The 12,701-nt window shown below is 46.3% G+C and overlaps 1 protein-coding gene across 2 annotated transcripts in view; it reads right to left on the reverse strand.

Moving 5' to 3' along the window:
* Positions 1–12,701, reverse strand: part of CLIP2 (CAP-Gly domain containing linker protein 2) — a 115,765-nt gene that overhangs the window by 97,715 nt on the left and 5,349 nt on the right. For both annotated transcript variants that reach the window (XM_064166571.1, XM_064166569.1), the window contains exon 3: positions 7,771–7,846. The gene's annotated coding sequence lies outside the window, so the exon portion shown is untranslated. The remainder of the gene's footprint in view (positions 1–7,770; positions 7,847–12,701) is intronic.

The raw sequence follows: 12,701 nt of genomic DNA on the forward strand, positions 1-12,701 counted from the left end.
TGACCAACTGAAATACCACAGTAATGAGCACAGCACAAAAACATAGCTCAAAACCCACAGCACATCTTGTTTCAGCATGGAATGGGAAGGAGAATGGGCTGCTATCCTGTCTCTGGGAGAGCACTGAATGGCAATGAAACTGCATTTTGTTTTCTTGCCACAGACCTGTCCATTTGCAACACAAGGATGCTGTTCTGCTACAGGGGAACCACAAACCATATGTCAGAATTTCAGTTTTCCCACCAGAGTGTTTCTACTGTGCGTCTCCATGCCAAGTTTCAGCCCCTTCAACCCTCCTCTGATCCCAGCTGTCATTTTTTTTCAAGCATGACATCAGGAGGTTTAAAGAACCAATGTGATGTCTTTATAAAGAGGAAATGACTGCTTCAGGCAGAAGTCTCTCTTGTGACAGCAGAGTAACAAGATGCCCCAAAATGAGCTCACTCACCAACTGGATACTGCTGCAGTGGTTGCCAGGTGGAAAGGGCACTCATGCCTCCTCAGAACCCCAGCCTTATTAAAATGAAGATAGCAAGACTGGGAAAGCCTGATCCTTTGCTGGCTGCTTGGTTTCATTTTAGAATACCTGTTGCAGAAAATCCTTTAAAATATTGTTGGTGGTGATTTGGTCTTTTTCTTCATCTGTCACCTGGCAGGGTACAGCCCAGATCCAGGAACTTGCACACACTCCTTCAGTTGCCTGCCAATGCAGTTTTCTTAATTGCCCTATATAAATTGTATTATATATCCCAATAAGGAAGAATCACCACAAGAATGCTGACAGTGTGGCTTTCTAAACAGCACTGGATGTAGATGCAGGACAGTTGGACTCTAATCTAGTTTCTGGTTTTACTTCTGATGTAAAGTGGGAATTGCCTCCATCTCAACAACTGACAGTGAAAGAGGAACGAGGATACCAACCTGATCTGTAAAGTGCTAGTGTATAGTCTATGCATTTCCTACATCACATCACCTTTGAGCTGGCCAGACTAAATGTGGAAGGTGCACATTCAACCTGCTTATGCTGGTTACTCTAACTCAGTCCTAAGTGAACTCACAAGCTCAATGAATGCTGCAAATGTTCAGTCCTGTCAGAACTCAGCTAGCCCTGATTAGACTGCTAAAGTGGCAGTCCTCATCACAGAGTCCATTAAAGCTCATGCTTACTCAGGATCAGTGTAGCCAGTAGGATGAGGAAGGTTATTCTTCCCTTGTACTCAGCACTGCTCAGGACACACCTTGAGTATTGTGTCCAGATCTGGGCTCCTCAATTCAAGAGAGATGTTAAGATACTGGAACATGTCCAGAGAAGGGTGACAAAGCTGGTGAGGGGCCTGGAGCACAGCCCTGTGAGGAGAGGCTGAGGGAGCTGGGGATGTGCAGCCTGGAGAAGAGGAGGCTCAGGGGTGACCTCATTGCTGCCTACAACTATCTGAAGGGAGGCTGTAGCCAGGTGGGGTTGGGCTCTTCTGTCAGGCAAGCAGCAAAAGAACAAGGGGACACAGTCTCAAGTTGTGCCAGGGCAGGTCTAGGCTGGATGTTAGGAGGAAGTTCTTTGCCAGAGAGAGTGATTGGCATTGGAATGGGCTGCCCAGGGAGGTGATGGAGTCACTATCCCTGGAAGTGTTAAAGAAAAACCTGGATAAGGCACTTAGTGCCATGGTCTGGTTGATTGGACAGGGCTGGGTGCTAGGCTGGACTGGATGATCTTGGAGGTCTCTTCCAACCTGTTTGATTCTATGATTCTACTCTGTTTCATAGTAAAAGGCAAGCAGACACACCAGGAATGCATTCAGAAACAGCAGACATGGTAATTGCACCAAATATTCCTGACAAGGCTGTGCTATAAATCCCTTTCTGCAAGTGTCAGGGCTGGATCACGCCAGCTTGCACTGCAGACAGCACAAATGCACCATAGATGGCTTAGATGTGGCTGGTGGAAAACGCCAGCTCCTTAGTTGTGAAGATAAAAGAGAAAGAAAGGAGGGAAATTGTGTGTTAGCCTCTTCAGAAGAAAAAGAATGTGAGGACTGTGACCACATAGATAAAGCTAACAAGTAGAAAAATACAATTAAGGTAAATTAACCTTTGGAGCTCGAGGCCAGAATATATTAAAGGCAATTAAGGTAAGGATGTTGCAGTGGTAGCTATGTTAATTCTAATTAGAAGTTTTTGAAAGGGAGACAACCCTGAACTCCTGATGAAAAAATAAACAGAGTCTACAATTGTTTGATATCACACTTCAGCTTGGCCTCTCTTTCCTTTGAGCCTGTGCTAACAGTCAGCTTCCCAGAGGGCATGTCCACTTGAAGAGGCATCTGGTCTGTTTCAGTAGGTAACTCTCCTGTACCTTTCATTTTATATCCTTTGCCATACATCTGAGAATATTTGTGGCAAAAGGACAGAAATAATTCATTACTACCCAAGATATCCATTGAAGAAAGGAAACAAGAAATTGATAGAGTCTTTTTTCTTGTTAAAAACACCTAAAAAATCTGAATTAAGCCATGTCACACTCATCTAGCTTGCAAATTGTATGTATAGCTAAAGAAAAGAGGTGGAGATATTTGCAAATTAGGCTTAAAAATGTCATGGAAACAGCTGCCCTCCTAGCAGCCTGAAAATTCATTTCTTTGTTGCACAGAGGCAAGTGGGGTGCAGAAACCCAGCCACTCACATCCACACCTATCACTGTGTGATTTAAGTAGACTACAAATATTGACCAAAACAAATCCAGCAAATGATCAAATCTTGCTCTGTTTGCTGGGTTGGGTTTTGTTTTGTGCAAATGGGCTTGCTGTAAGAGATGATGAATGCTTTGTGACATCAAGGTTGTGAAACAAAGCCATGAGCATATTGCAATTCCAGAGAAAATTGCCTTGGGAATGACACACTGCAGTGACCTTCAGGTCCCAACAGTCAAGGAGTTGAAGCCTGACAGTTTCTCCACTTACAGTCCCCAGCTCATGCAGATGCCCCTGCACAGTCCTAGCTTGGCTCATCTGGGGTAGAACAGCCAAAGAGGTTTGGAATGCAGGGCTCTGCCCTGCAGTTTTGTCCATAGAATACAGAGGGCATTAAAAGTTAACCCCTGTGAGCAGCACTGCAAACTTGTAGGGTATTTTCACTCTCTCTATCCCACTCATCTCACTGTACTTACAGTTCACTTTGTATACCTGATAGATCTAGAAGCACATCAGCAGGTTAATATGAACAGCAGATGAAACAGAACCAGAACCTTGATGGATTAATTCCATCACTGCTGCCTTAAGACCATACTGTTTAGAGAGTTGTGGAGAGTACAAAAAATATTATAAGCAGACAAAAGGGTCAAATTCTTCTCCTGTACCAGTGCAGGCTTGAAGGAGGTGGGTGTCATTGCCAAGAAAAAGCAAGACTCATCCCACAATTCTGGTATCTGTTTTCATGGGAGCTGTGCCTGCAGACTGCCAAAGCCATGGGCTCAGCTAGGTTGTGCTGCCAACCCAGCTCTGCTGGAAGCCAGTCTTTGGTCTACGCAGCAGCAGACTATTTACAACTTCCACCTCCACAACCCCCTGGCCTGCAGCAGGCTGTACTACTACACCAGTGAGAAGCATGCTTCTGGCACTCTCTGCAATAAACAGAGTCAAGCTCCCAGTGCTGGGAAGCACATCATGCTCCCACTCTGCTGATTTAGTGGGGAACTGAGGCTTCAGGGTAGCAGAAGCCCTAAGTGCAGGCTAAACTTCATCTGTAGGAGCAACCCCTGTGAAAGTAATTACATTAGAGACATAATGAAAGTCGACTTCATACCAAAGCATACACTATTGCACGGTGGCTTGCAGGTGCACAGCTCCCTCTCAGGATCAGGTCTTTCCCTCTATTACATTGTTTGAGGCAGCAGAACACACAGCCAACAGGATGCCATTAGAGGCAGCACAAAGCTTGTAGTTTGTAAATCCTTTCTTTCCTCAAGAAAGATCCTCTTTGCTTCAGCATTTGATTTTCCAATGATATTCCTGCCTTTACCATCCTTTCCAGCTGCCTAAGATGCCTTGCTCACTGATTGATGTACTGGGGAAATTAAAACTGTTTCTGGCAGCTGTCTTTACATCATTCATTTCCACTAAATGCCAGCTCTAACAAACCAATTTATAACCTGCAGCCCTGCCAGATGAGGTGTGTCTAGTTCATCTGGATGCCTTCCTCCCATGTAAGCTCATTACATCCTGCAGCACCTTCATCATGAGGTTGCTTTCAGTAAACAATGTTCCCATTCTGAGTCGAGATTTACTAAGCACAGTTGTGTCTAGTACAATGCACTGAAACAAAAGATGCTCTTGAAGGGCATTTTGCTTTATTCTGGTCGTGCTTTGTTAAACCCTCATATATCCACTAACAGTTGAGCCCAGTGAAGCAGCTGACTGATAAACCACACAGTCAAAGCTGTTCATATGGCTGCTCCACATTCATTTCACAACCTAAAGAAAATGTGTGTGCAGCTCTGCATTTCTCTGTTCCACCCCAACACATCTCCTAGGCTGATGTTGATAGGAAATATTTCTTCACAGGGAGGGTTATCAAACATTGGAAAGGTCTGTCCAGGGCAGTGGTGGAGTAACCATCTCTGGAGGTATTTAAGCAGCCTGTGGACCTAGTGCTTAGGGACATGGTTTTGTGGTGTTGACCTTTCAGTGCTGAATTGAAGGTTGGACTGGATGATCCAACACATGAGGTTCAACAAGAGCAAGTGCGAAGTCCTGCGTCTGGGTCGAGGCAATCCCAAGCACAAATACAAGCTGGGCGGTGACTGGCTGGAGAGCAACCCCAAGGAGAGGGACTTGGGGGTGGTGGTGAATGAGAAGCTCAACATGAGCCAGCAGTGTGCACTTGCAGCCCAGAGAGTCAATCAGAGCCTGGGCTGCATCAGGAGAAGTGTGGCCAGCAGGTTGAGGGAGGTTATTCTCCCCCTCTACTCTGCTCTGGTGAGACCCCACCTGGAGTACTGCAAGAAAAGCTTTGCTTGGTAATCTGGAAATCTCCAGGACAAATGATGTTTAGGGAGATAAAAGCTCCCACAGCCCACGAAGAGACAATGCATTGCTATTTTCTCACCTCATCCATTAAGTTTTCTTTCAAAGTATGGGAGCAGAAGCAGAATCACCAAGAGAGTAAATGCTACTACTTAACATTATTATTTGTATATCATGTATATGAAATCAAAACAAGATGTCAAAACAACAAGAGCTGCAAGAAAAGTAGAAAAATGAAACTAATGAAAAATAATCCCAATTAAACTGTCAAAATAGACAGGAAAATGGAGATGTGATTCAGCTAAGACAGGTGACTGCACAACCCTACATTCATTTGGGCAAATAAAAAAAGAGGGGGAAACACCAGGGAAATAATTGCTGGGTACAACAGACTGAAAATGAGCATTAGCCAGCAATGTGCTCTGAGCAAAAGAGGAATCATGGATAATTTAAGGTAAAATTCATAAAATCATAGAATCACCCAAGCTGGAAGAAACCTCCAAGATCATCCAGTCCAACCTAGCACCCAGCCCTGGCCAATCAACTAGACCATGGCACTAAGTGCCTCAGCCAGGCTTTGCTTGAACACCTCCAGGGATGTTGACTCCACCACCTCCCTGGGTAGCCCATTCCCATGCCAATCACTCTCTCTGCCAACAACTTCCTCCTAACATCCAGCCTAGACCTCCCCTGGCACAGCTTGAGACTGTCCCCCCTTGTTCTGTTGCTGGGTGCCTAGGAGAAGAGCCCAACCACACCTGGCTACAGCCTCCCTTCAAGTAGTTGTAGACTGAAATATTTCAAGTCCTTAGTTACCAACTGCATGAAACAAGGCATTCTCAAGCCAGCTGTTCCTCAGTAGAGGCTGCAAACACCACAGCTCACACTGAAAAGAGTCACTAAGCAAAGCCCTTGGAGATGTTTCCTCTCTTCTCTCGTCTCCCTGCCCATGAGGGCAGAGGCAGCAGCAACCACAGCAATAAAAAGCAGTGGCCACACCAGCTGGCAGTGGTTTTCTCCCTTCATGGCTCCAGGAGAACAGCTCATATTTTATTCATGAAAAATAAAGCCTCTGGAGGTCTAAGCACAAAAAGAAAACAGGAAGTAAATATTTCTTGGGGGCACTCAGTTGCAGGCTGGCAAAGGCCCAGGACATCGAGAAGGAGAGGCATGGGTGGAAGATGAACTCATGAAAGCTGCCTAGCAAGGAGGATTACAGAGGGCATGCTGCACCCTGAGTGTCCTGTGTGCTGACCCACAGCAGCAGGGACAAACTCAGCTGGTGTCCTGTAGTGGGGCTCCTGTGGGGAGTTGCTGTGGCCAGGGAAATGCATACTGCAGGCTTGGTGCAAATGTGTACCAGGATGGGATCCCTCCAAGGCTGAAATCATAGAGGCTGATATTCACCCCAGCCATTTGCATAAGCTGTTGCCTGGAGTCCTCCAGGTGCTCTTTCTGCCCACGTGGCCACACTCCTCTCATGTCCTAAAACTAGGGAGTGTTTAGCATGTGCCTTCAGAACAGGAGCACAACTGAGCTCAGAATGAGCACTTCCTGGGAAAAGAGATCTTCTCTTCCACGCTGCCAGACAGTCCTCTTCCATTTCCTTGCACCCCCAATAACAAAGGCCACCCTTAGTATAGAGAAGACAATCTTCTGCAATCCTTCCCTTGCCTGAGAAGATCGATGTGAAGCTGCAGATGTCAACTGCTGGCCACACAGAAGTGTCCTGCAAGCTCTACTCACATGCAGAGGAGCAACCATTGGGCTCCCTCACAGCTCAAGCCTGGCTATTTCCAGCTCTGTAAGCCTTACCATGAGGGCTGACTGCCTCTGAACTCTACTATAAGCCTTACCATGAGGGCTGATTGCCTCTGAACTCTACTATAAGCCTTACCATGAGGGCTGATTGCCTCTGAACTCTACTATAAGCCTTACCATGAGGACTGATTGCCTCTGAACTCTACTATAAGCCTTACCATGAGGGCTGATTGCCTCTGAACTCTTACTATAAGCCTTACCATGAGAGCTGACTGCCTCTGAACTCTACTACAAGCCTTACCATGAGGGCTGACTGCCTCTGAACTCTACTACAAGCCTTACCATGAGGGCTGACTGCCTCTGAACTCTACTATAAGCCTTACCATGAGGGCTGACTGCCTCTGAACTCTACTATAAGCCTTACCATGAGAGCTGATTGCCTCTGAACTCTACTATAAGCCTTACCATGAGGGCTGACTGCCTCTGAACTCTACTATAAGCCTTACCATGAGGGCTGACTGCCTCTGAACTCTACTATAAGCCTTACCATGAGGGCTGACTGCCTCTGAACTCTACTATAAGCCTTACCATGAGAGCTGATTGCCTCTGAACTCTACTATAAGCCTTACCATGAGGGCTGACTGCCTCTGAACTCTACTATAAGCCTTACCATGAGGGCTGACTGCCTCTGAACTCTACTATAAGCCTTACCATGAGGGCTGACTGCCTCTGAACTCTACTGTAAGCCTTACCATGAGGGCTGATTGCCTCTGAACTCTATTTTGCACAGGACACTAAAAAAAAAAAGACCTTTCTGAGAAGGCTGATCTCCTCCTTGCAGATTTCTGTAAACCCCAGGGAAAGACCAAAGCTACTTCCTCCTTTCTGGCAGCCTCCTAGAAGAGGATGCATGCAGGGGAGGATTTATTGCTCAGGAATTGCCAAAGAAATGCAGCATTTTACATTAACACCCAACCCTCATTGTTTTAATTACCTTCTAATGAATATCAGCCTTCAGAATATCTCCCCTGCAGGGCCAGGCAGATGAGAAACAAGTCAGAACAGGGCAGCTGGAATGAAAGGAAAGGGAAAAATCAAGACAATATAAAGAAAAATTCCCACACAACAGGAGAGGCAGAAAAAAAAATGTGCCCTGGGATGCAGCAGCCAACCTTCATTTAATGATGTCAACATTTTATATGCAAAGCCTTCTTGGGTGGCAGTAAAGCATAAGGAGTAATGATGACATGTGGTGAGATTAAAAATAAAGTCATCTTTAAGGTGCTCTTTATGGTAGAGGGGGACAAGGGGAGGGAGAAATAATTCTCTATCAGCACAAGCACCACCTAAGATTACTGTTGTAGAAAGACATTTTAAAACCAAGCAGACTCCCTAAAGACCACCCCCAAATGAAATCCTGGTTTTACTCAAGTCCATGGGAGGTTTCTTCTGCACTTCCACAGCACCAGGACCCTCTTTTCTCATTAGGTAGCTTGAAAATCCCACTTGGCTGCCTCTAGCTGCCTTCAGGATGCAAAACCCACTGGAATCTGAAGTTCAGGCAGGGAAGTTCTGAGATGTCATGAGTCCAGCTGGAGAGCTGTGACCAGTGGAGTCCCCCAGGGATCAGTGCTGGCTTCTGTCCTCTTCAACATCTTCATCAATGACATTGACAAGGGGACAGAGTCTGCTCAGCAAGTTTGCTGATGGCACCAAGCTGGGAAGCTTGGCTGATACAACTGAAGGCTGTGTGGCCATCCAGAGAGACCTGGACAGGCTGGGCACAGAGGAACCAAATGAGGTTCAACAAGGACAAGTGCAGAGTCTGGGGAGGAATAATAAACTCCACCAGTACAGGCTGGGAGGTGATCTGATGGGAAGCAGTCCTATGGAGAGGGACCTGGGGGTCCTGATGGATAACATCCATGGCACAGCAATGTGCCCTTGTGGCCAAGAAGGCCAATGGGATCCTGGGGTGTATTAAGAAGAGTGAGTCCAGCAGATCAAGGGAGGTTCTCCTCCCCCTCTACTCTGCCCTGCTGAGACCTCATCTTGAATACTGTGTTCAGTTTTGGGCTCCCCAGTTTAAGAGGGACAGGGATGTGCTGGAGAGGGTCCAGTGGAGGGCTATGAGGATATTTGGGAACTGGAGCACTGCCTGATGAGGAGAGGCTGAGGGACCTGGGACTTTTTAGTCTGGAGAAGAGAAGGCTGAGAGGAGATTTAATAAATGTTTGTAAACATCTGAGGACTGGGGGTCAGGAGAGGGAGGACAGGCTCTGCTCACTGCTCCTTGCGATAGGACAAGGAGCAATGGGGGTAAGTAAGCTGCAGCACAGGAGGTTCCACCTCAACACAAGGGGGAACTACTTTACTGTAAGGGTCACAGAGCACTGGAACAGGCTCCCCAGAGAGGTTGTGGAGTCTCCTTCTCTGGAGACTTTCAAGGCCTGTCTGGATGTGTTCCTCTGTGATCTGTGCTAGATTGTGTGGTGCTGCTCTGGCAGGGAGGTTGGACTCGGTGATCTCCTTCAGTCCCTTCCAACCTCTAATATCCTGCAATGAGAAAACTCAGCAGGACACTCCTCTGCTTTTCAGTTTCCTGCAGTTTTTCCTTTAGCAAGAAGGTATGGAACTCCATTCCCCTCCCTCTATAAAACTTAGTCACAAACATCTACAACAGAGATTACAAAAACAAAACTTATACAGACCACAACTAACAACACAAAAATAACATAAAACCCCCAACCAACCTCCCCCCCAAACAAACAAAACCCAAGAGCAACAAAAAAACCCCCACTAATCTCCCCCACTTATAAATCTCTTGGATTAATTTCAGTGCTCTAACCAGAAGCCAAACTGCAGCAGAATCTTTTTTTTTTCAAAGCTCTTTAAATGCTGTAAGAAAATAAACACTTAAAGGAAAGGTGAGCAAAAACCCTCACACCATAGATGTTTCTGCTCGGTGTGCTGTGTGGTGACACCTGTCTGGGCCTCTGTGAGCCTGATAATAATGATTATAGAGATCTTACACTTATCCAGAGGAAGCCCAAAAGCATGGTGAAATATCTGTCATGGAGCCTGTAGATGTGTAAACATAGCTTTAAGTGCTTGGCTAGCTGCTAAAGATAGCCTGTCAAACACACAAGAAGGAATCCATAAGCAAGAAGTGGCTTCTCCAAGTCACTTTTGACAGACACTTCCTATCCTGTGACTTGCAACGTTCAGGCTGTACAAATAACCGAGATGGTGGAAGCTCAGCTTTTATGCAACCAAAGTGCTCTTAGGTGCTTCGAATGCATGAAACAAAGGAGGCTGATAAAATGATTTTCCCTTCCTGCTAAAGGTAAAGCTGCTGTGAGGAAGGGCAGGTGAAAAGAACTACATAAGAAGGGCTCTGTAAGCTACCTTTGACTAGATTAACTCTGGTACTTTGACAGGCCATTAAAGCAAGATTGACTGGGTACTAGATAAGATAATCCAACTGTCTCATTTGGTTTAAAATGTCCTGTTCTTGTATGGTGCTTAAATGGGCTGACAAATTGCTGCTTAAGCAGAGCTCTCTCGACACTGGAGCTTACTGTCCTTCGCTGCTGCGTTGGTGTTGCAGAGGATCACCTCCTTAAAATGGGGCAGCAGAAAAAGGGCAACCTGGCTGCAGGGAAATCAGGTCTTTTCCAGAAGTGTCCAGACACCAGAGGATGCTCCACACTGCCTGAGTTCAAACCTGCAGGTGAGGCTGACTTCCTCAGTCAAGCATGCTCTGATAGGGTTTGTTCACTTGGAAAGGGCCAAAATTCAGATGACTAATACAGGAAATAAACTTATTCTCTCCTCACACACACACACCTCCACCCATTTCTCAGACCTCTGTGATAACTTAAATACTGCAGCACTAGAAACAATTAACAACGACTGAGTTTAACCAGAGGATACACTGAACCTAATTAAGGCAAGGGAAATGTTAGGAGGCAGCCCTAAATTTAGGGAGTTAGCCCTGGTGGAATGGAGCCTGGATTGCAGGGTTAATACCCAAAGGTTTACCTCCACAGGATTGTCAGTCGAAAGGTGCTGCCTGGAGCTCTAAGGCCACTCTGGCACCACCCTGGGCTGTGGCCAGCTCTAGCTGTGCAGTACCAGCTAGTGCAGCCACCTGGGTTTGCTGGACTTTAACCCCATTAACCAGGACACACCACCTAGAAATGCAGGACTGCTTCCTTTCACATTCTCCCAGACTCAGGAAAGGTTTCCCATGCCATTTCTTCTGGGGACAGTCACAATTAGGGTTCATAGTTTGGTATTATGCTCTAGACTTAATACACCAACTCATCATTTAAATCCCCAATTGATATGCAGTCACTAAAAGAAATCTTACACTCTTAAGTCCTATTTTTCATTGCCTATCTAATCAAAGCCACAAGAAGTGGCAAAATTCACTCAGACACACTGAGGTCTGAAGAGAGCAACCACACTGGAATGGGCTGCCCGGGGAGGTGGTGGAGTCGCCCTCCCTTGGGCTGTTCAAGGCAAGGTTGGACGTGGCACTTGGTGCCATGGTCTAGCCTTGAGCTCTGTGGTAAAGGGTTGGACTTGATGATCTGTGAGGTCTCTTCCAGCCCTGATGATACTGTGATACATTTCAATTGCTGTCCATTTTTTTCCTCACTTTCTCTATCACAAGCAACCTAGAGTCCAGCCAGACTTGATCCTTCCCTTAATCTCTTGCTACATTCCTCCTTTATGCTCTAGGAATTTCTTAGTTTGGAAGATTGCTGCTCTTCCTTCTGCTATTTTTAAATGCACACTCTGCAAACTTAAAGGAATCCAGAGTGCAACAGCCTGGTAACTCTTGACAAACAACATTACTGCCTTTTCATCTTTCACATACAGAAAATGAGTTCAAATTAATGGTATCTAACATTTATTTTGTTCCACTCAGCCAAACAAGTCTCTGATCAAGTTTTGCCCAGCATTTAAGGGACGAGATACAACTGAAATGGATTGCAGCACCAGCACAGTCAGTGGAGGATATCCCCAAGCTGCTGATGTAAGGAATGAACACAAGAAAGCACAAAGGCTGGATGCACTAAACAGAAGTGTTGTGCTGAATCCTGGCTGCCTTGAGCCTGACCAAAAGTCATAGAATCAACCAAGTTGGAAGAGACCTCCAAAATCATCCAGTCCAACCTAGCACCCAGCCCTAGACAATCAACCAGACCATGGCACTAAGTGCCTCAGCCAGGCTTTGCTTCAACACCTCCAGGGACAGTGACTCCACCACCTCCCTGGGTAGCCCGTTCCAATGCCAATCACTCTCTCTGCCAACAACTTCCTCCTAACATCCAGCCTAGACCTCCCCCGGCACAACTTGAGACTGTGTCCCCTTGTTTTGTTGCTGGTTGCCTGGGAAAAGACCATCCCCCCCTGGCTACAGCCTCCCTTCAAGTAGTTGTAGACAGCAATGAGGTCACCCCTGAGCCTTGTCTTCTTCAGGCCAAGCAACTCCAGCCCCCTCAGTCTCTCCTCACAGGGCTGTGCTCCAGGCCTCTCACCAACTTTGTCAAGCAATACTGTAACTATTAATCATGTAAAATCCACTCTGTGTCAACCTCATTGCAAATTTCTTTTGAAGTTTCTGCTAAACATCAGATAAGTCAGTCCACACTCCCAATATCACAAGAAATGCAGGGTAGGGAGAGGAGGTGTTACATCTGAAAAGACAAACCAGATAGCAGACTGGTAAGGGAAGGGATGCCCTCAGACTGCCCACCTCCATTTCAAGCTATTGGATGGCCATAAGAGCTTAGGTGACACAGATCTCAATTCACTGCTCTGATTTTGCACCAGATCAGGGCCGAGTGTTCAAGCAGAATGCCCACAGAGCCACCAGGTTCATTTTAACTCGATGCACACCCTGCTGTAACA

This window comes from Pogoniulus pusillus, chromosome 27, assembly GCF_015220805.1.
Source record: "Pogoniulus pusillus isolate bPogPus1 chromosome 27, bPogPus1.pri, whole genome shotgun sequence".
In the NCBI taxonomy this organism is placed as follows: Eukaryota; Metazoa; Chordata; class Aves; order Piciformes; family Lybiidae; genus Pogoniulus; species Pogoniulus pusillus.